The sequence below is a fragment of the Macaca fascicularis genome, chromosome 1 (genome assembly GCF_037993035.2).
Source record: "Macaca fascicularis isolate 582-1 chromosome 1, T2T-MFA8v1.1".
In the NCBI taxonomy this organism is placed as follows: domain Eukaryota; kingdom Metazoa; phylum Chordata; class Mammalia; order Primates; family Cercopithecidae; genus Macaca; species Macaca fascicularis.
The window spans coordinates 201,220,752-201,243,983 of NC_088375.1; the positions used below are offsets into that span (position 1 = coordinate 201,220,752).

Below are 23,232 nucleotides of genomic sequence, written 5' to 3' on the forward strand. Positions count from 1 at the left end.
TGTTTCTGGTCAAATTCTAAACTGAAGGGCCTTTGGGGATGATCCTCCTCAGGTTAAAGAGACAATCTCATGGTGCCATGTTCTATATAATGTGCTGTAACTCTATCTCTAGACGTATCTGGAGCTCAAGGGCCAATACTTGACGTAGACTTTTGGTATGTTCTCATATCTTTAAAGTTTAAGCTAATTTAATGGTTTAAATAAATCTAAAAGTTTAAATAAAGAAAATATTCGTATTCTCTCTCCCTTAAACCAAACTGACTTCAAATTTGACCAGTCTTTTTTTATTCTTACCCATCTATACACATATGTTCTGTGGTCTTCATCAGAGTGGGCATACCATTTTGCATTCTATGTTTTAAAGCCCATATTCTGTTGTGAATCTTACCATGTTGCTACATGTATTTCATAGTTATCATTCTTAAAAATCTATGGGTTCTTCTGTCAAGTGAGTAAACCATGACTTATTCAACCAATTATATTCAATTATTTTACATAAGGCTATAATGAACATCTTCAGGCCTATGGCTTTTTCTTCTCTTGAATTATTTCCTTAGAATAAATTTCTAGGAGTGACATTATCGGATCAGGGCATGAATATTTTTATGACTCTTGATGCATACTATTGTATGGTTCCCCCCATATATTGTGTCGGTTCATAATGCCGTAGCAAAAGCTGTAAGATTAAGAACAAGATTCATAAAATGTGTGATCTTTCCATCTAGAAACATGGCATGCCTCTCTTTCATGTGTATCTGCTTTCACTTTTCTAAAGATAACAACTTTGTGGTTTTCTTCATTTAGGTCACATATATATTGCTTGCAAACTTTGTTAGCTTCACTAAATTCCAAATATTTGTGTGGCCTTTTAAAAGCTGCTAATAGCTAGAAGTTGAATCTAATTCTGTAGCACACCTTTGTTGACTACTGTAAAGAGCCCAAGGTTTAGTGCCGCGAGTTCAGAGATGAATTGAGCACAGTCCATGTCCTCAAGGAGCTCTCTTCATGTGGTGATAGACACCATTATGTAAATGAAGCGGGCCCTTGTGGCTTATAATTTAGTTTTTCAATGAGAAAACATTGGTGCTGTGAATATTAGGTTCATTCTTTTATTTAACACGTATTTATTGAGTGCCTGCAATGTGGCAGGCATCATAGTCGGTACTGAACAGAAGAGCAACAGCCCCTCTTCTCATGGGGCATAGACTTGACATCATCTCTGTTAGAATGGTTGGGCCCGAAAGATGAGAGGCCCTGCTCGAAAAGGAGACATCCAAGAGGCAGCAGCGGGTTCTGGGAGAAGCCATAGGGTTTGGTCCTATGCAAAAGGGACACATTCCATAGATACATTGACGCACACATAAACACCCATGTACACACGCACGCCCACACTGCAGGACTGGGTACTTGGGTTTGCAATAGTTCCTATAGGGGTTGGCTGCTGCCTAATGGATGTGAGTGAAGAAGGGAGGTGGGTTTATGAAAGCACAGTCTGGAGACAGACTGCTGGGTAGCCATGGGCCAGAGACATGTCCCTCCTGGGGTAAGAGGTATAAAAGAGGTGTCTGGAGGACTGCCAAGATTGCCATTGCAGGACACTGGATGGAGACTTCAGTCTTGGCCTTTCTTCAGCCCACCTGGGTCCAGCCCTGTCTAGGAGGGACATGGGACATTTGCTGTTTCCAATCCCTGTATAGCGACTATTGGTACTGACATGTGGCTACTGGGGTGTTGGTATTTTCCTTCCCATTTGAAGGCATTCTTTCTAAACTGTCTATAGAAATTCTTTGTAGTATTTGATATATGTATTTTCCCAATCTCATTTTCCCTTTTTGTTTTCTATTTTTCACTGTATAGTTGTCTTACATTTCTGTATAAACAAATCTCTCAGTATTTGTGATTTCTTTTCAAAGCTGACAAAGTTATTCTGCCATGGATCTGAGAAACAGTTCATTTTATTTTTGGTTATTTGTCAGTAACTTGATTTTTTAAAATATAATTTGTTTATCTGGAGTTTACTTAGATGAATGTATAATATTGTCCAAACTATTATGCAGTTTTCCAACAGAATTTATTAAGTAATTCATTTCCCTTTTGATTTGAGGGAAATGAATTGTTTTATTACATACTGAATCCTCAAATGTAGTTAAGTCTATTTCTTGAGTCACCACTTTGTTCTGCTGCTCTATTTCTATCTTAGCACTGGTATTGAATAATTTTAATTGTTGTTTTATAATGTGTTCTAATATCTGGCAGAGCTAGAAACAACTCCTTCCTCCCTTAATTATTTTCTCTTTCAGAATATTCATTGTTATTCTCATCTGTTTGTTGTTCAAGATTAATTTTAGAATCATTTTGTCAGAGTAAAAAAAAATTCCTATTGGGATTTTGTATGTGCACTCCTGTTAAAATATAAATTAACTTGAAGAAAATAGGCATTTTTATAATACACAGCCCTCAAATCCAGACACATGTTTTTGTTCGCCTACTTTCGTTTTTCTAAATATAACAGCTCCATGGTTTTCTTCATATAGGTCACATACATTGCTTCACATACATTGCTTGTTACCTTTATTCTTAAATAAGCAGGTCCTTTTTTCACTTCTCCTCCCACCCTGACCTCAATGCCACATGCACAGGTGAAGCATGCTCTATTTTCCCTCCTCTCTATGGCTGAAACCTAGTGTTTCCTGTAAACATACAATCCCAGATTTTCCAGGACAAATGTAATTTCAAACATCATTTCCCTTGGCCCACAAAATATGATCACAATAGCTAGAGTCCTTGGAAATTGCCTTTTTCAAATGATCAGAGCCAGAGTTGGGATCAGCAAAGGTTTAAATGCATCAGCCTCAGCATGGGGGATAATATTCCCGGGAACTGTTTGTGATCAGGCCAGGGACGGTGATCAGTGTGAGCTTCCTCTGCTTAATGTAACATTCTCCTCATTTCCCTAGACTTCCTTCAAGGTTTCATTGACCTACAGATGGCCCCAGAAAATAAGCAGGGAACTTAGGGAGTCCCAGGGCTTCCTCCCTCTGTTATCCAACCCTCGAGAGCCTGAACACTGAAGACCTGTGTTCTCCCTTTGCTAGTGGTGGGCAGAGCAGGGGGTGCCCGCTCTATGGAGTGCTCCCAGTGATATGAAGGGGACGTCACCTTGAGTGGAAAGACAGGGGTGGTAGCAGGATGGGGGAGGGTCTGTGTCTGCTACTGTACTGGAGAATGGGCACTAGTCATAGCTAGTCAAGCATCCCAGGGCCATGGGGCAGCCTGAGAAGGGTATGCCAGAGTTGAGGGAGTCCAGGGCTGAAAGAGCTGACCCTGGATGAAGGAATGGGTCACAAAGGAGGCTGCTGGTGTTGCCTCTCAGAATGTACAAGGAGGTGGAGTCCCTTCTTGTGCTACCAGGCCAGTGTAGGTCACATCATTGCTTGTTACCTTTGTTTTCAAATAGGCAGATACTTTATGGGAGAAGGAAGCTTCTGGATTGAATCAGGTCCTTACCCAAGGGAATAGGGTCTATCCCGGCTGAGTATATCCCTGACCCAGTCAGCAGCTTCAGTCTCCAAAAAGAGACTTCAGTCTCACATCAGAGACTAGAGAGGAAACCATGAACCAGAATAGAAGCCCAGTCCCTGGGCTGGGGCATACATATTGAAGAAGGGTTAGCAGGAGAGGGAGATCCTAAAACTGAGTGAACCTATGGGTATGCTGGGCTTCTCACAAGCCCACCAGTGACCAGCCCTGTGCAGCCACACACACCTTACCCCACCAGTTTGTGGGAATGGACCTTCCCAATGTACCATCATGCTTAGCTGGGCTTGGCTCAGAATCTGGCTGTAAGAACCGAGCCCACGGGATCCAGGTCTTCAGTGTACCTGGCCAGGGTGAGATCACGCAGACTGAAGGGATGGCTCACAAAGGAGGCTCCCAGCATTTCCTATCAGGATGTCCAAGGAAGTAGTCAACACTTTCCCTGCCAGGCCAGTGTGAGTCACATCACTTGTTTCCTTTATGTCTAAATAGTCAGGTACTTTATAGGAGAAGGAAGTGTCTTTGGTGGCCCTGCCTAGTCTAAAGTAGACCCAAACCCAGCTAACCATTAGAATCACTCATAGGCCTTTTAAAATACAGAATTCTTGACCTTGTCCCCCAAAATTCCAATTCAGTAGGTCCAAAATGGGGCCTAGGAATTGTAGTTCTAAAAAACTCCTAGATGATCTAGACATTAGGTCATATTTCTGAACAACTAGTATGGAACGCATACTGTATGCCAGTTCCTTGGGGGAAGTTTTGTGTCATTTCTGTGAGGTTTGATCCCTTGAATTCCTCTCTTGAGTTCCTTTCTTGAATTCCTCTGGGCTAACAGGAAGGCTTGAGCTCTTGGATTACATCATGCCAAGACACTTTTTTCCTAGCTAATACTTGTGTCATGCCAAGATACATGGGGTTGTGATGCATGTGGTGATATGTTGTGTTCATATGCTGTTGCTATTAAGTTGGCCAGGCTGAGCTGCCGTAACTCAGTTGTTAGGATGATTGTAGTCTCCTAGGGTCCATGGGATGTTGACCTCCATGTTGGTATCCCATCAGGGAATGAGATGCATGGTCCAGTACTCTGACATTACAACTTGATGTTTTTCATTTAATTTAAATGCAGCAAAATGTGGAAGGGAGTGGGTACTATGTACTGACCATTACACTCAGCACTGGGCAAGTGATGAAGATGATTCAAACATGGTTCTTGCCCTCCAAGAGCTCATAGTCTAGTGAGTAAGATAAGCATGTACTTTTATTTTAAAGCAGTCTCTGAATTATTGCAGTCATAGTTGTGGTCACAAAGTGCTACCAGAATGTAGAGGAAGAAAAAATCATTCCAACTGGCAGAATTTCAGAAGTCTTCTTGGAAGATTGTAGCACAGGCAAAATTTCAGTCCAATCCAACCCAGGAATCTGTCCAAAACCAAACTGTGAACACAGCTTAATCCAAGGCCCAGTTCAAAGGCCTTATTCCTACAACTAAGAGTCCTGGTCCAAGGTATATTAGGACCACAGCTACCTGTGTGGAATAGGGACTAGGAAAACTGGCCAAGCTTTAGGAGTCTAATCCTGGGCTGTGACCTCTACTTATAGGGGAATGGGGTATCTCTGTCATTCTCACTTCAGCTTCCACCTTTGGGATCAAGCCAACAGGCTCTGTTTTCTCTGTAAAATGTGCAAAGCTTGTGTATGTGTTCTCCACTGTTCTCTGCCATGCCTGACTCAGAGAGCTATGGAGGCCAACACAGAGTTTCCCCAACCAGTGTCTGTTTTCACAGCAGCTGGCTCAAAAGCTGGAGCATGAAGTTCTATCAATACCCCAACCCTGTTCTTTGAGCCTCTTGGTGAATTTGTCATCTTCCTTGAACATATGTGCATTACTATCAGCCCTCAGTGACGTGGGTGTCCTCAGACTCTGTGGTCCTTGGGGAAGGCACTACATACGTTTTCTAGGGTTTGGCTTTCTAAGAGAGCCTTGGGTTACCCCTCTTGTGTTGATTGGCCCTTCCTCTAGGCCTTATGTACAAGAGCAATCTTTTGGGGGACTCAGGGGAGGTGGGTTCAGAGAAAAGGTTCCTGGCCCTAGGCTACCTGATCAACTCTCATCTTGCTCTGGGACTCAGATCAGACTCCTCATGGTCTTGCAGGGAGCTCTCCCAGGCTACCTGTAAAATCCCTTGGATTATTGTATTTCCCCTGAAGGAAAATCCAAATGTACTTCCTTGTGTTCATGGAGAACAACCAGCATGTATTCTTTTCCAGTCTTCAGTGGGTCGTGGTCTGGGGCATGAATGCACTATGGCAGTTCTAGACTCCCTGAGTGAGGATGCTCTGATGAACAGGCTTAGAATGCATGATGAAGGTCTCTAACAGAGCTCAGGGGCTCAGGTGAAGAGGACAGGCCCTGGGTGCCTCAAAGACCAAGGGACCTGGGCCTATAGTCCTGAGAACATCCCCTGAGTTGTTGAAGATGTGGTCCACACCCTTTCTTGAATTCCTCTGGGCTAATGGGAAGGCTTGAGCTCTTGGATTTCATCATGCCAAGATACTTTTTTCCTAGCTAATAACTGTGCCTGGCTGACCAGGTTAATAAGAGCAGCTGAAGCTAACCTTAGCTGGGTATAGAAACCAGCTGGGATCTACCCATGTAGCAAGGATAAGACCCTATGAGTATCACTCATAGGATCCTGGGGGCTGGGTGCAGGCAGCTGTGGGATCTCACAGGAGATAAGCACTTTTGAGTAGCCTTTGCTTGGGACATGGAAAGACTAGGTCATCTGGACTTCTCTCTGTTTCCCAACATGTCACAGTTCCTCAGAATCTCACAATGAGACTCAGGACTGACAGAATATCCAACACTCAAGTGAAGAGCTGTTCAGTACCAGGTACCCCCGTGCAGCTGATAGTGCCTCTCCTTTCTAAGTGATCTGCTGACAGATCTGCTCACAGAAGGTGCCTCACCAGGTCACAGTTGGCAGCCGAGCAGTCAGTCATTCCTGCAAATGGAGAGTTTTGTCAGAATCTTCTGGACTTGGACTTACCCGTTCATTCCTTGAGGAGAGGAGGGACTGATGATCAAAGAGCAAACCTTTTGGCCTGGGGTCTTGCTGGATTGAGGGTGTGATATGGGAGAAGTGGGGAGACACCACTTTTGCTGCCTTAGTAGGCTGGTTAAGACTAGGAGATACGGCCAGGTGCGGTGGCTCAAGCCTGTAATCCCAGCACTTTGGGAGGCCGAGACGGGCGGATCACAAGGTCAGGAGATCGAGACCATCCTGGCTAACATGGTGAAACCCCGTCTCTACTAAAAATACAAAAAAACTAGCCGGGCGAGGTGGCGGGCGCCTGTAGTCCCAGCTACTCGGGAGGCTGAGGCAGGAGAATGGCGTAAACCCGGGAGGCGGAGCTTGCAGTGAGCTGAGATCCGGCCACTGCACTCCAGCCTGGGCGACAGAGCGAGACTCTGTCTCAAAAAAAAAAAAAAAAAAAAAAAAAAAAAAAAAAAAAAAAAAGACTAGGAGATACACCAAGCAGAAACATGCATGGAAACACCTATCAGCAGCAGAGTGGGGATGTCTCTCTTGTTTCAAATTCAGCCAAAATTGAATGTATACCTTCCCTGAGCCCAGCACGGTGCTGTGCTCCATGCCTTCACAAACTTCATTGCATTGAGTCTTCACAACAAAGCTGTAATTTAGAAGTTATTAATCCCATTTTTATACACGAGGGAAAGGACTCAATGATATAAAGTAACTGCCCTCTTCCTCCCTCCCAAATGTGTACAACTAATAAGTGAAAAATACATGCAAACCCCCAATTTTTAGAAGGATTCATATTTGCTCCAACTTTGGCATGGTGGCTTGGTCTGGCTATATATATTTTCCAAAGAACTTATGGTCTGTTTTCAAGGTAAAAGCTGAGCCCCAGGAGTGTGGACTCAGCTACTTCCCAGTAGCATAGGCAGGGGATCTTTTTCGTGCTTTGTTCCATAAGGTATCAGAATCTTTCCTGTGAGTTGGGAACATGAGTTTCTCAGCCAGCCATTGAGGAATGCATGAAAATCCCAGTGCAGAGCCTGGCCTTGGGAAAGACCTCTAAACATCTCAATGAAGAGGGCCTTAAGGCCAGGGTAAGCACCTGGAATGGTTGGTGGGGGCATTGCATTATTCCAGAGGTGTGGCAAGAATCAGTCATCGTCACAGGGTAACTCCAGGCAGTGGGTAATTTCCAGAGGTTATGCTGATAAACAGTCATGTAATTTATACCAAGAACCTAGCCAACCTCTATAGGATACAGGTAACAGGGTTCAGCCATAGAGGGCAAGAACGTAGCAATCATCAGACCCCTACCAATGAGCTTCAGTTTAGGATTCCAGTTCCAGAGGGGACTGCGTTATGAATGAGGAATTTAAAGCAAAGCTAGTTTCATGAGTAGTTGCTACCATGAGTAGGGTGACAATATATCCCTATTCGCTTGGGACAATCCCAGTTTACATCTTTTGTTCTAGGTAATTATTCATAGTGCCACCTTTCATTCTCAAAACTAGTTTGGGCACTATGTTATGTGGGCACCCTGATATGCCAAAGACTTCATGCCAAGAAAGGAATTGGGCCTCAGTGAATGATTTGAATGCCAAGAGGGATCTCTGAGTCAAAGATCTATGAAACTATATGTAGTGGTTTATTTATTTATTTTTTTTCTTACTTGTCACTGACTTGAAACTCAAGCTCTGGGTCGGGCGTGGTGGCTCACGCCTGTAATCCCAGCACTTTGGGAGGCCGAGGCGGGCGGATCACGAGGTCAGGAGATCAAGACCATCCTGGCTAACTCAGTGAAACTCCGTCTCTACTAAAAATACAGAAAAAATTAGCCGGGCGTGGTGGTGGGCACCTGTAGTCCCAGCTACTTGGGAGGATGAGGCAGGAGAATGGCGTGAACCCGGGAGGCGGAGCTTGCAGAGAGCAGAGATCGTGCCACTGCACTCTAGTCTGGGCGACAGAGAGAAACTGTCTCAAAAAAAAAAAGAAAAAAAAAAAGGAGCTCAAGCTCTATATGATTAACCCCTTCCTACCTCTCTCCCCCTCATCCCATGCCACTCTTCCATCAAAACTCTTGCCTACCTCAATGCCTTTCCACTTACAGTTCACCATGTTGGAATGTCCTTCACAAGACTGGCTCCAGCTCATCATTCCTTAACTGTCACATTCCCAGAGAGACCATCTCTAACCACCTTATCCAGAAGAGCAATCTTTCAGTTTTTATTTCCGTCATACCCTTTTTTATAAGTGTGTTAGTCAACTTTTGCTGTGACATCAACAGCCCAAAACTCTCAATGACTTGCAACAATAAATATTTATTACTCTTATCTCAAGAGGGCTGTAAGTCAGCTGCAGCTCTGCAGGGCTCTCCTGGGCTCCACATAACATCTCATTCTGGAACACAGGCTGAAGGACCACGTTGTGCCTAGAGCATGTTGTTCTCATGCCAGAAGGCAAAAGCTTCAGGGAACAGAACCAAACTACCCAAGTACCTTTAAAGCCTCTGCTTGGAAATGGCTATGTCATGTCCACTGACAATTCCGTGGGCTAAAGTAAATTGCAAGACTAAGCCCAAAGTCAGTGGGAATAGGGAAGAAAGCACCACCTCAAGAGATGTATAGCAAGGGCAAGGAGAGAACAAATGATTGTGAACAGTTAGTATGATCTACCATAATAAGTGATGCTTATTTTATTTGTGGATTACCTGGCACCCTCACTAGACTATAAACTCCCTGAGGGCAGACCTCTATATGTCTGATTCATTGTTGTACCAATCATACAGCAAATTCTTTGTATTATTTTCCTATTTTTGTTATAGTTATTAGTAGCAGCGTTATATTGCTGCTATTATATAAACAAAGCCAACACAGCTGGAGTGAAAGAGCATTTGGTTTGGAAGATGCTTGGCCACCCAGGGTCTATGGCAGCAGGATTTTATTCCACAGCCCTCAAGCTAGTGTAGTTATAGCCAAGAGTGGCTGAGGCCCTGAGTGCAATGAGCCTGTCATATAGACCCTATCACTGCAGCTAGGAAGGATAAGTGGGGGAGGAGAGAGCATTCTAGAAAAAATCACTGGGGTACAAATACAAACATGGATTAGCCTTGCACATTTGGAGAGCTGCAAGTAGTTTAATCTGACTGGAGTGTAGGGTGCAATGGGGGAGGGTGGGGAGAGTGGAAAAATAAAAATAAAAAAGATTGGCAAGGGCCTTAGGTCACTGAGAGTCTTTTGTGCCCCTATGAGGAGTTTAGACTTTATCTTCTGTGCAGCAGGGAGTCTTTAAGAAGTCCCAAGCAAGGATGTAACAGCAAAAGAATGTGATTTTCAAAATTGACCCTGGAGCCGATATGGAGGATGGATTCAAAATGAGTGAAATTTAAAATAGGACACGAGGTAGACTATGGCAGTAGGAAGAGGGCCTCCACTTAATAGGAATGTGATGAGGATGTGACAAGTACAAGAGATACTGAAGAGATAGAATCAACAAAAGTTAGTTACTGATTGAATATGAGAGCGAGGGAGAAGGAGTTGATATATTTTGCCTAGGCAACTGGGTATTGTCATTCATGGAGATAAGGAATGAAGGAGGCTTAAGAAAATAGATAAAGAGTTCAATTTTGGGCATGCATTTGAGGTGTCAGTAGGATCTCCAGGAGGGATGTACATCAGACAGTTTTGCATCAAGTCTGGAGTGTGGTAGGAGGCTTTGGGTTACTAGAATTTATTTTGGAGGCAGTGGCATAAAGGAAGCAAAAGTGGGGAGTGAGAGGAGCGCCTAGGGCAAACCCATACCTGGGTGATGGAAGGGCTGAGTCATTTGTTAATGTCAGGGAACATTCCAGGTCCCAGAGAACCTTGGTTCCCTTGAGAACCAAGTTTGGGGAACGTTGGCCCCTGAGAACCAAGTTTGGGGAAGAAGACAAAAAGTTCAGTTGTAGACATGTTTTGTTTAAGTTGCCGTGATAAAATCCAAACTGACTCTCATGATTTTTAAAAGACTTTGTCATCCTCTTCAGTTCATCTTGTGTTCCTTACTCCATCTGTCACCCTGCTTCTACCTACCATGCTGCTCTCCCTTCTGTCCTTCACATGCACCAAGCTCATTCCCACCCCAGGGCCTTTGCCCTTGTAATTCTTTCCCCCTGTGGTGAACCTCCCTTAGAATGATTGGTTCCTTATCATCAGGCCACAGTTCAAAGGCCACCTCCTCAGACAGGCCATTCCTGCTGCCTTATTAAAAGCAACCCACCCCTATGCCATTCATTATTTTTTTCATCACCTCTTAGAATGTAAACTTCAGAGGGTCAAAGGACTTGCTTATCCATCTTGGTGGCTGCTGATCCCATACCTAGAATAGTGACAGGCACACAGCAGGTGCTCCATCACTCCATCAATACTTGAGCTAGGTGAAGACATTTCAAAGACCACTGGATACACAGGTCTGGCATTCAGAAGAAATGTCTTTCCTGCAGGCATGCATTTAGGAGTTATGTGGGGATGAGGTGCCCTAAAGAGGACAAGCAAGTGAGAAGATGACCCTGAAATGGATCTGTTCATGTTTCAAAAGGTAAAAGTCAGGTAGAGGGGAAAGCTTTCAAATGACTGCCAAGGGATGGTCAGAGCTAGAGGTGGAAAACCTGGAGAAGGTGTTATGGAAGAACCAAAGTGTCTTAGGAATGCCCTTCTAATTTGTCTCAGAACACCTATGCTCAAATTCTACCTGTCCAAGAGGTAGAAACTGGGCAGAAAAAAAAGAAACACAAAACTTGAGTACAAGCCAGGTGTCTAAGACCAGAATGAGCAACATAGTGAGACCCCCTCCCCCTCGTGCACACACACATCTCTAAAAAAAATAAAAATAATTAGCCAGGCATTGTGGCACATACCTATAGTCCCAGCGACTTGGGAAGCTGAGGTGGGAGGATCACTTTTAGCCCAGGAGTTCAGTACTACAGTGAGCTAGGATTGCACCACTGCACTGCAGCCTAAGATAGTGAGACCCCCATCTCTAAAAAATTTTTTAAAGAAAAAATAAATAACTTGGGCACAATGTATGGCTTTTGGACTGGATTATATCAAATACGAATCTAGGAGGGCACACATGTGCTCAGGAAATGCACAGCCAGTATTGCCCATTTATCCTTCATACTCCTTTTGGAATGTGTGTGAGTTTCTAGACTGCATCCTCAGTACTCTCCTTAGAGAGAATGGAGCCTACAGTTAACTTAATCTTGTTTATGATAAGGATAAGCCCTACCCAGTAACTAGCTTCGCCCTGATGCAGGTGACCTTGAGAAACTCGCACAGTGTCTTTGGAACTAACACAGTTAAATGATAACTTTCACCAAGCTCCAGTGCCAGATATGACATTAAGATGACTGAGACACAACTTTACATACACGGAGCTTCTGAGCAGACAGAGGTGAAAGAAATTTAAGGTTGGGTTTGTGAAGCCTCTGTGTCCAGCTCAACAATAGCTTCATCAGTAGAGCTGCCTCAGTTTACAGATCTAGATACATACACTGAAGCAAGAACAATCCGATTGGGCCACTTCTGCTTGGGTGAGCATTGCTGGAGAAAATTGCCCAGCCAGGCAAATTGGCACTGCTATAAATTCATAAACACCAATCTCAGTCAGGCTTACAACAGTGCCTGGCAATCCATCTGTGTTTCTCAAGTCATTCTCTTCTCCATTTCTCCATGGAAACTACCCCAAACATTCGCTACCCTCCTTGAACCTATAAACAGCCCCTTCTCCTCACTTTACTCCACCTCATAAGCAACACTCTCAATTTTCAAATACTAAAGACACCAAGCCTACAGACCAACACCCATCCTCACCCTTCCTCTATTCTTCCTACCTTTTATAATAGATGATCAATCCTTTCTCCCATCAAAAAACTATTTCCCTTTAAATTTTTAGCATAACTCCATTTATGCTTTAGATAAGGAACCTTTAAAAACTTTTAACAGAACAGTGAGAAATGTATTTTTACCTTGTGACTTTGTATGCACTTGCACATAATTGAAACATACATTTCACAAACAGTACTTACCTTGACCTGCATTGGACTCAGATATTTCCTATTCTCTTCCTTTATTAGCCCATTCTTCATTGTTATAAAGAAATTCCTGAGGCTAGGTAATTTATAAAGAAAAGAGGTTGAATTTGGCTCACAGTTCTGCAGGTTGTACAGGCGTGGCACCAAGATCTGCTCAACTCCTGATGAGGGCCTCAGGAAGCTTACAATTATGGCAGAAGGCAAAAGAGAGCCAGTGTATCACATGGAAAGAGTGGGAGCAAGATGGGGGAGGGGTGGGTGGTAGGTACCGCATTCTTTTAAACAACCAGATCTTGCATGAACTACCAGAGCGAGGATTCACTTATAACCAACTGGATGATGCTAAGCCACTCATGAAGAATCTAACCCCTTTATCTAAATACCTCCCACCAGGCCCCATGTCCAACATTGAGGATTACATTTTAATGTGCTATTCAGAGGGGACAAATATCCAAACCGTATCATTCTGCCCCTGGCTCCCCAAATCTCATGTCCTTTTCACCTTGTAAAATACAATTATCCCTTCCCAATAGTCCCCCAAAGTCTTAACTTACTCCAGCATTAACTCAGAAGTCCTAAGTCTAAAGTCTCATCTGAAGATGAATTCCTTCCACCTATAAGCTGGTGAGATCAAAAGCAAGTTGTTTACTTCCTGGATACAATGGTGTACAGGCATTTGGCAAACATTCTCATTCCAAAAGGGAGAAATTGGCCAAAAGAAAGGGGTAACAGGCCCCACACAATTCTAAAACCCAGCAGGGCAGAGATTAAATCTTAAAGATCCAACATAATCCTGGACCCCATATCCCACATCCTGGGCACTCTGGTGCATGGGGTGAGCTCCCAAGGCCTTGGGCAGCTCTGTCTCTGTAGCTTTGCAGAGTGCAGTCCTTGAGTTGGACTTGAATACCTGCTGCTTTTCCAGGCTCAGGATGCAAGCTTGCCATGACTCTACCATTTTGGAGTCTGGAGGATGTCAGTCCCCTTCCCATAGCTCCACCAGGTACTTTGCTGATGGGACTCTTTGTAGGAGTTCCAACCCCACATTGCCACTCCACACTGCCCTAGTAGAAGTTCTCTTTTAAGGCTTAGCCCCTGCAGCAGGCATCTGCCTGGGTACCCAGACTTTCTCATACATCCTCTGAAATCTATGGAGAAATTGCCAAGCCTTCTTCATGCTTGCATGCTGTGCACCTACAGGCTTAACACCACATGGAAGCTGCCAAGGCTTATGGAAGCTTACACTCTCCAGAGCAGCAGCCCAAGCTGTATCTGGAGCCCTTTGAGCTGTGGTTGCAGCTGGAGCAGCCAGGATGCAGGGAGTGATGTTCTGAGGCTGCACAGGACAGCGGTGCCCTAGGCCTAGTGTCTGAAATCATTCTTTCCTCCTGAGCCTCTGGGCCTATGATGGGAGAGGCTGCTGCAAAGATTTCTGAAATGCCTTCAAGGCCTTTTTTCCATTGTCATGGACATTAGCACGTGGCTCCCTTTCAGTAATGCTAATCTCTCTAGCAAGTGGTTGCTTTACAGACTGCTTAGATTCTTTCTTTACCACAGGGCCAGGCTGCAAATTTTCCAAATTTTTATGTTTTTCTTCTCTTCCAAATATAAGTTCCAACTTTAAGTCATCCCTTTGCTCCTGTGTCTGATCATGGGCTGTTAGAAGCAACAATGCTAATTCTTTTTTTTTTTTTTTTTTTGAGACGGAGTCTCGCTTTGTCACCCAGGCTGGAGTGCAGTGGCCAGATCTCAGCTCACTGCAAGCTCTGCCTCCCGGGTTCACACCATTCTCCTGCCTCAGCCTCCCAAGTAGCTGGGACTACAGGTGCCCGCCACCTTGCCGGGCTAGTTTTTTGTATTTTTTTAGTAGAGACAGGGTTTCACCGGGTTAGCCAGGATGGTCTCAATCTCCTGACCTCGTGATCTGCCCATCTCTGCCTCCCAAAGTGCTGGGATTACAGGCTTGAGCCACCGTGCCCGGCGCCATGCTAATTCTTGAATGCTTCACTGCTTAGAAATTTTTTCCATCAGATACCCTAGGTCATAACTCTTAAGTTCAAACTTGCAAAAAGCCCTAGGATATGGACTTAATGCAGCCAAGTTATTTGCTAGAGAGTAGCAAGGGTGACCTTTACACCAATTCCCAATAAGTTTCTCCTTTCCATCTGAGACCTGTTAGCCTGGTCTTCACTGTCCATATTTCTATCAGCATTTTGGTGACAACCATTTAAACAGTCTCTAAGAAATCACAAACTTTCCCTCATTTTCTTGTCTTCTTCTGAGACCTTCAAACTCTTTCAACCTATCCTTGTTACCCAGTTCCAAAGCTGCTTCCACATCATCAGGTATCTTATAGTAACGTCCCACACCCCTTGTACCAATTTTCTGTGTTAGCCGTTTCTTGTATTTCTATAAATACTTGAGGCTAGGTAATTTATAAAGAAAAGAGGTTTGATTTGGCTCATGGTTCTGCAGGCTGTACAGGCATGGCACCAACATCTGCTCAGCTCCTGGTGAGGGTCTCAGGAGGCTTACACTCATGGTAGAAGGCAAAAGGAAGTCAGTATATCATATGGTGAAAGGGGGAGCGAGGTAGGGTGGGGGCACCACACTCTTAAGAAACCAGATTTCATGTGAACTACCAGCACAGAAATTCATTTATAACCAAGGGGATGGCACTAAGCCATTCAAGAGGGATCTGCCCCCATGAGTCCCACCAGGCCCCACCTCGAACATTGGGGATTACATTTCAACCTGAGATTTGGAGGAGACAAAAAACCAAACTATATTTTTTGTTGTTGTTTTTTGTTTGTTTTGTTTCTTAACATGAAATTTATGACCAGCTAATAATGGGTTGCAATCCACTGTTTAATACATTTAGCTATAAATTCTTCCTCACCTTTCACCTTTTCAAGAACCTTATGCTTCATATTCTTCCTCCTGCTAACTCTTCAGCCACTTTCCTTCTGCAAGTTGCATTCCATCAACATTGAAATTTTCTCAGGATGCTCTCATCTAAAAACAAAAACAAAAACAAAAACAAAAAAACATATTGGCTGGGCGCAGTGGCTCAGGCCTGTAATCCCAGCACTTTGGGAGGCCAAGGCAGGCAGATCACAAGGTCAAAAGATCAAGACCATCCTGGCCAACATGGTGAAACCCCATCTCTACTAAAAATACAAAAAAAAAAAAATTAGCTGGGCGTGGTAGCGCACACCTGTAGTCCCAGCTACTCAGGAGGCTGAGACAGGAGAATCGCTTGAACCCAGGAGGCGGAAGTTACAGTGAGCCAAGATTGTGCCACTGCACTCCAGCATGGCAACAAAGTGAGACTCTGTCTCAGTAATAATAATAAAAAGCATCTTTCTTCACACCCTCATCTCCTTGCAGGTTCTCTAAGTCTCTTTCATACCCAAACTTCTGTAGCAGGATGTCCATGTACCCTTGCTATGTTCATTTCTCACCTCCCAGTACCCTGTTACCCCCCTCCATTCTGACTTCTGAGTCCACTACATCTCTGAAATTGCTCTCACCAAACTCACCAATGAGTCTCGTGTTGCTGAAACCCAGTGGATCATTTTCAGCCAAGATGATACATGGCACTCAGCAGGCTGTCAAAACAGATGGCCCTTCCTCCTTCTGGAAACCGTCCTTCTTTGTCTGTATGACACCACTCTCCTGTGTTTCCTCCTACCTCTTGACTGCTTGGTCCCTATCTGCCCTGCCAGCTTGTCTCCTTTCTCTCAAAAAGTTCCACGCCATCTTTTTTTGTTTTGCCAACTCAATAGCTCTGTTGTTTTAAGTTTTTGTTTTCTAATAACATTATATGTTTTCTCACCTCTTTATTAGCCAATTTCTCACCTCTTTATTTATTCTTTGTTGGTTGCCTCTTAACTTCCTTGGCCAATATTTCTAAGTTGAGTGTACATCTTTCTATCAAATTCCAATTCTTTATCAAGGAAGCATAGTAAATATTTAAATGTAGTAACTTGCACATATTTTCTCTCCATTCATCTCTCATTATTCAGCTTTTGTTTATGGTGATTTTTGAAATCTAAAACCTTCCATTTCTGTAGTTTAACATTTCCCTTACAATTTCTAATTTTAGTGTAATAATAATAAAGTCTTTCCTTACCTCCAACATTGTACAAATATTCCTTATATTTTCTTCTAGGACTTCTCTAGTACATGGAATGAAGTGTGGATCTAATCTTGTCAGTAACTGGCTAGCCATTTGTTCTAGCATCATGCATTGATCAATCAACCCTCTCTCTGCTAATCTGAAAAGCCCCCTTCATCATGTATTTTTATTTCCTTTTCTGGACTTTCTTTTACAGCTCTGTTGATCTCTCTTTTGAAGTCAATATGGTATAAATTATATTATTACAGCTTTATAATATGTTTTAGTATTTAATATCTGGGTTGGCAAGCTCTTCCTCCACTGGGAGGAAGTAGGTGTCATGGTTGAGAGCTTGGGCTCTGGTACTGGCCTGACTGGTTCATCTTCCCGGCTCTATCATCTACAGTGATTGTATGACTATGGGCAGGTTAATTTAACATTTGGACTCAGTGTCTGTCTCTGTGAAGTAGGTTAATAATAGTACCCATCTCAGAGGGTTGCTGTGAGAGTTAATGAGTTAAGATACAGGAAGCTCTCAGAATGCCAACTAGCACCTTATATGCTATTATTCCTTATCTGTCTCAAGGAGAGCTTGGCTGTTTTCACCTGTTTACCAACGGATGTATCTTGCAATGGTTTTAAGTTCCAGAAAAAAAAAGATCTTGCCTGGAATTGTGTTAAATTTGCACCATGATTTAGGACACTTTTCATCTTAGTAATATGAATTTTTCACCCAGGAACATAGTTTGTCTCTCCATTAAAAAAATATTTTTCTGCCTATCAGTACAGTTTTGTTGTTTTTGTTATATTGGTTATGTTGGCTCATTGTTGTAGGGCTGAATTTGATTTTCTAGCACTTTGCATGAAGGATTTTTTATACTGTAGGTGTGTCATTGTGTTGGTGGATATGATTGTGTATGTATCATACATATCATTGTTATGGGAGTATTATATCAAAATCAGTTTAAATAGCATGGCTGTTACAAGTTTGTTTACAGTTTTGAAGCACTGGCCATGAAACTACCTACCCACTAAGTATTTTCCAGTTTCCTCATGTTTTTCCCTTCATGCTAATTTTTGTAATTCAAATTTCTCTAGGAAATTCTCCATCTTATCTGTATTTCATATGTTATGTTTAGTATTCTTTTATAGTTGGATTATCACCTTAGTGTTATTATAGCCTCCTATCTCTATGTACATTTATCTTTTCTATTTCTACTTATTGAGCAGACCAATCAGAAATTTGTAATGATCTCTTCAGAAGCCAATTTTTTTTCTGTTTTCATCTTTTCTAAGTTTATTATCTCTTCTCTTCTTAATCATGTTTAGTTAGTCTTTTGGTAACTTTTTAAGTATAAACACTAATTGCACTTATTTTATTTCTTTATTGTTTAATCATGAATAAAGCTATGAATTTTCTCCTTACTACAGCTTTGGTCTAGTATCATCATCATTATAAGAAGTCTGTATTAACAGCTTTGTTTCCTCATTGAACTCAGAAACTTATTTGGAAAGAGTTTTAAGAATTTTAAAGTGATTATGGATTTTTCCTTGTTCTTTTCTTATTGATGTCTAGTTTATCTGTACTGTGAACAGAAAATGTGGCCCAACAGTTTTTGTATTGTGGTAGAATTTATGGGGATTTTCTTATAGCCTAATGTAAGGTCAATTTTGTAATAGTCCATGGGCACCTGTAAAGAAGGTTGCAGTCCTTGTTTGAAGACTACACAGTTTCATATAATATACACACTCATAATATTTTCAGATCCTTTTTGTCTTGATCTTGATTTCAGGTTAGTGTATTTTATTTTGTCTCTTTTCATGCTTTGAGAATAAAGTATTATAACTGTCATATCTTTATTTCGGAATGGACTCATTATCCATGTTTTAAATATGATATTTGGTTTTTATTTTAGGTCTCTATCAGGACTATTGAAAACTCTCTTTGTTTGGTGACAACACCAAAAGAAAAACACAATAAAAGAGGGGTCTTCAACAAGCCCCTTTTATTTTCTACTCAAGCTCATGTTAAAAATAACCTAACATTATGCACAGTAATTACACATCTACTTGTTAATAAGTTTCCCACCTTTATTATTTGTCAACAATCTGAAGCTTCTAACTTAAAAGTTTAGTCAAGGTCAAGATCCATGAGCACAGCCTGGTCACTACTCTGAAGGAGGAAGGTACCTGATCTCCCTCTTTTAACCTGGGTGATTGATGGTGATGAGATCCAATTACAACTTTTTTTAAAATCCCTCATTTGAGACACTGAGAAGCAGGCTCTTCCTATTCTCTTACAGAAATATTACAATACAACATGCATACATAATTTTCCAGAGCAACAAAGATTAGATCTTTGTAGAACAATGCACACTTCCTCTTCCTGCCCTTGTGGTAACAGGTCTGAGTACTCTCTTGAGATGGAAGACAGCTTTATAAGGCCACATTCTTGTTCTAAGAGTGTCAGTTTATCAGCCCTGTCTCCTTCCAGGTATAATAAGAAATGTCTCTTGGTAGCTGTCCAGAAAACTCTTGGCATAAGAAAAGGATCATCCAAGAGTCAGGTGTAATATAATATCCAAGGATCTGATATTAATATTAAAATTCCTTTTCTGTTGTTCACATTTGCCTCCACCAGTAGTTCTCAAACCCTGACTGCAATTTGGGGTCACCTGGGGAACTTTTTAAAATCGGTGATGCCCTGAGCCCAGTCCACCAATTAAATAGGAATATTTGAGACTTGTATTGATAAATTACAGCACTCTTCTAATGTAAAGCCTGAGCTATCTTGGCCTATTCCTTTACTTTTGAGTATTCAGAGTCACTGTCTCTTAGCTGTGTGTTTTGTCCCAAAGAGAGGGTTATGTGGTGTTACTAGGAGATTAACCTGTATACATTTATTGTCATAAATGATGTTTTATCTTTTTTAAAGCATCTTATGTTACAACCCCCCTACCGCATGCTTCCTTGTTGTTTCCTTTGAATTTCTTTTTTCCTCCCTAAACTGACTGCTTTGCTTTTTCCCCTTTGGTAATTTTGAAGATAAGCTATTTCATATTCTATTACTAATTACACCTAACATCTTTAAAAGCATGCTCCAACCTATATTTCTCTAATTAACTACAGAAACTACAAAACAGGATTTCTCGCAAGATGAGCAAATTAGCATATCTCCTTGCTCCAACTTTACTCTTTGTGTCAGTATAATCTGGAATATTCTACCCTGAGGTTAGGCAGGAATAATGTCTTATATTTTCTGTTTCAAGGAATATTTGTTACACTTGCATTTCATTTTATAACTATGTTTACAGAAATTATTTAAATTCATCACCATATTGCTTTATTTGCTCATTGTCAATCTTTGTTTATGCTTTTTGTTAACCACAACTTTATCCTACTTGAGTTTGTTGTTTAAATTCATCTCTAGGTTGGATAGGAGACGTCTTTGAGTGGATGTAAATAGGACTTTTTTGAAGCCTTTGATATTTAAGAGCAGCTTTCTGTTGCCTCTGCTGTTTAACAGCTTGGCTCATTCATACCCTTTTCCACTGTAAATTATTCCGGGGCACATCTGTACTATGTCTAAGATAAATACATGAAGGATTACAGCACAGTATTTTTCTCTGTTTTCCAGAGTTGACACAGGTATCCATCTATTAATATTTGTACAGACTTTGGTCAATCTGTTGGTTGAGGTTTGGAGTGGGATGGGGTTATGAGGCCACATGTTCATGTCACCTTCTTTCAGAATGGTTTCAACCATTAGGTACTCATTGATTCATTCAGCAAATATTGGTTGAGCACCTATGATGTGCCAGGCATTGTGGGAGCCATTAGGGAGTCAGCAGAATCAGATGAGATTTCTGCTCTCATGAAAGATCTGTGTATGCGTTGGGGAGAGGGAGGGACTGATCATCAACAGCTAAACATGTAAACAAGATAATTTTAGAGAATGATAAGCAGAGCTATCATATATAGCTGCTCAAATTCCAAAATGGTGTCCCTGGAGCTTTGCAACATGACAATCCTGGTAAAAACGTTCTAGAGAAAAAATAATACACTGATAGAGTGATGGAGAGGGGGAGAGGGGCTCAGGCCTTATTAATTAAATACTCCTCTGCAGTGAATTTATTTGCTCACATACTCACAGTACCCCTGACCATCTTCTCTCTGAAACTGTAGCACCTTTCTTTGTCTTCATCTGCCTTGGACTTGCTCAGCAGGCCCTGTGATTTGCCCCCTCTGTCTTCAAGGTCTTTGCCTTTCGGTTTTGATCCCTCATTATTTGCATTATGTTCCCAACTGAACTCCCACAAAGCTGGAGATAAGATGGCTGTATGGGGGCATCCATGTCCAGCCTAGAGACCCCCAATTCAGTGCTAATGTAATATTTCAAGTTGACAGATGAATCTTCAGCAGATTCGAAGAACACCTTCTAAGACTCCACGGTCACATAGGCCCAGTGGGAAGTGTTATTATCATACTGAGAGACAGCACTGGGGAGTTAGTAAGAACTTGGTCTCTAGAATCAGGCTCATTGATTTGGCCTTGGCGCTACCATTTACTGGTCCTGCATTACTTAACCTCTGTGTGCCTCAGTGTCTTCATCTTTAAATGGGGTTAATAACAATACCTACCTCATAGCGTTATAGTGACAGTTACATTGATTAATTGATGAAAGTGCTTAGAATGGTGTCTACTCTTAGTAAACCCTCAATAATCTATAATAATAATTGCCATTAACTAGATCTTGCGTTACCTAAAAGCTTTTTCATGTCCTTCTCTCCCCTTGGCTCGAATTCTTTCTATACTTAAAATGTACATGAATTACAGGGATGAGACTGAATGTGTCTTAGGAACTAGGCTTACTTTGCTGAATTGCATACGAAGGCTTTTACAGCTGCAGACTGGAAAAGAAATACTTCATGCAGAAAAAAAAGGGGGAGCTGGGCAGAGTCAGGGAGAATCAGGACTAAACTCATCACAAGGAGTCACCAATTTTTTTGTTTGATGTTTTTTTCCCCCTTTGGCAAACATGATTTTATTATTTTTCATCTTAGCATCATTACATTTAGTAAGTCTAATATTTTACTCACTTACATATCAATTTAATTAACACCAAACATCTATATAAATGTTATAAATGGACTTAAATGTTTATCCATATATGGAATTACCTTCTTCTTACTTGTATATATTAAAAGATGTTTAGAATGAACCTACAGCATTTTTGCAATCAGCAAAATTAAATGTTGTTTCATTTTGAATGCCTATGACCCTGATACAGTTTTTATTTGGGGACTCATGTCCAGTCTTTATCCATATATAAACAAATATTTAATAGCTATAATCAAAAGCATGCATATAATTTTATGATCTACTGCGTTATTTAAAATTATGTTTAACATTCTTTCTACAGGGTCATATTTATCACTTTAATGATTGCACTCAAACTGCATCACATTAAAGGCTATAATTTACCTCACATTATTGGGCTGACATATAGTTTGTTCGCATTTTTCCTCTATAATAAAATTATGTCATTGTAAACATCTTTGGCTAGGTTGCTCTTTTTCTTTTGAATTAATTCCTAGAGATTACTGAGTCAGTCTTTGAGTAGTTTTGTGGCTCTGGTTAAGAACTTATGTACTCCCTTCAAAAAGGATCATATCAGTTTTGCTCTGCAATTGGCAGTAAATGCATGTATGAGATTCCGTGAAGCCTCAACAATACTGGATTATATATTTTTTTCTATTGAAATGGACTGTGTTGTCATATTAATTCTATTTTCTTTCATATGAATCCTCTAAGCACTCTCTTTACTCATCTTGGTGATGTTCTTAGATAAAGATTCTAATTCAATATTGATATTTTTTCCTGTGTCATAGGCATTGCAATTTTTTTTCCATTTTATTATTTTCTTTTATAATTTTGTGTTAGTATTTGTTTGTTTTCTCATTTATAGCACTTTCTTTGCCTATTCTTATTCCAGGGTCTGCTAGTAGTTGGCATGAAAATGGCTTAAAATAAGGGTTTTTAGAAGGGTGGACCCTTAGGGTGAAATAGGGGAGAGAGAACAGGACGTGGATGGGGATCATAATGGACGCTGTCACCTCCCTCCCGTTTCTTCAGAAGCTTTGGTCTCTGAAAGATGGTGCTCCTGGCATCTCTTCAGCATAGTGTGGTATCTTGGGGTTGTCAGAATCCCATGGCACACCTATCATTTTCCCATCAAAAATGTTTGAAGGAGACAAATGGTCCTGGACTGTCTCTACTCGGTTACCGCCTGGGAAATTAGCATCGCTGTGTCATTAAGCAGTGTCCTTTCCTTCTGCTGCAAACCCAGCTGAAAGAGGTCAGGGACTGTGACTTTACACCTAGGCTTGAGTTACGGCTTTGTCCCACCCAAGGGACCCAAAGCACGAGGACACTGCCTAGGTGAGCGTACTGACCAGGGGAGAGGG

At 41.7% G+C, this 23,232-nt stretch overlaps 1 protein-coding gene across 14 annotated transcripts in view; it reads left to right on the forward strand.

Annotated features, from left to right (window-relative positions):
* The window catches only part of CSMD2 (CUB and Sushi multiple domains 2), a 650,869-nt gene that overhangs the window by 400,531 nt on the left and 227,106 nt on the right, over nucleotides 1–23,232 (forward strand). The gene's annotated exons all lie outside the window — the stretch shown is intronic.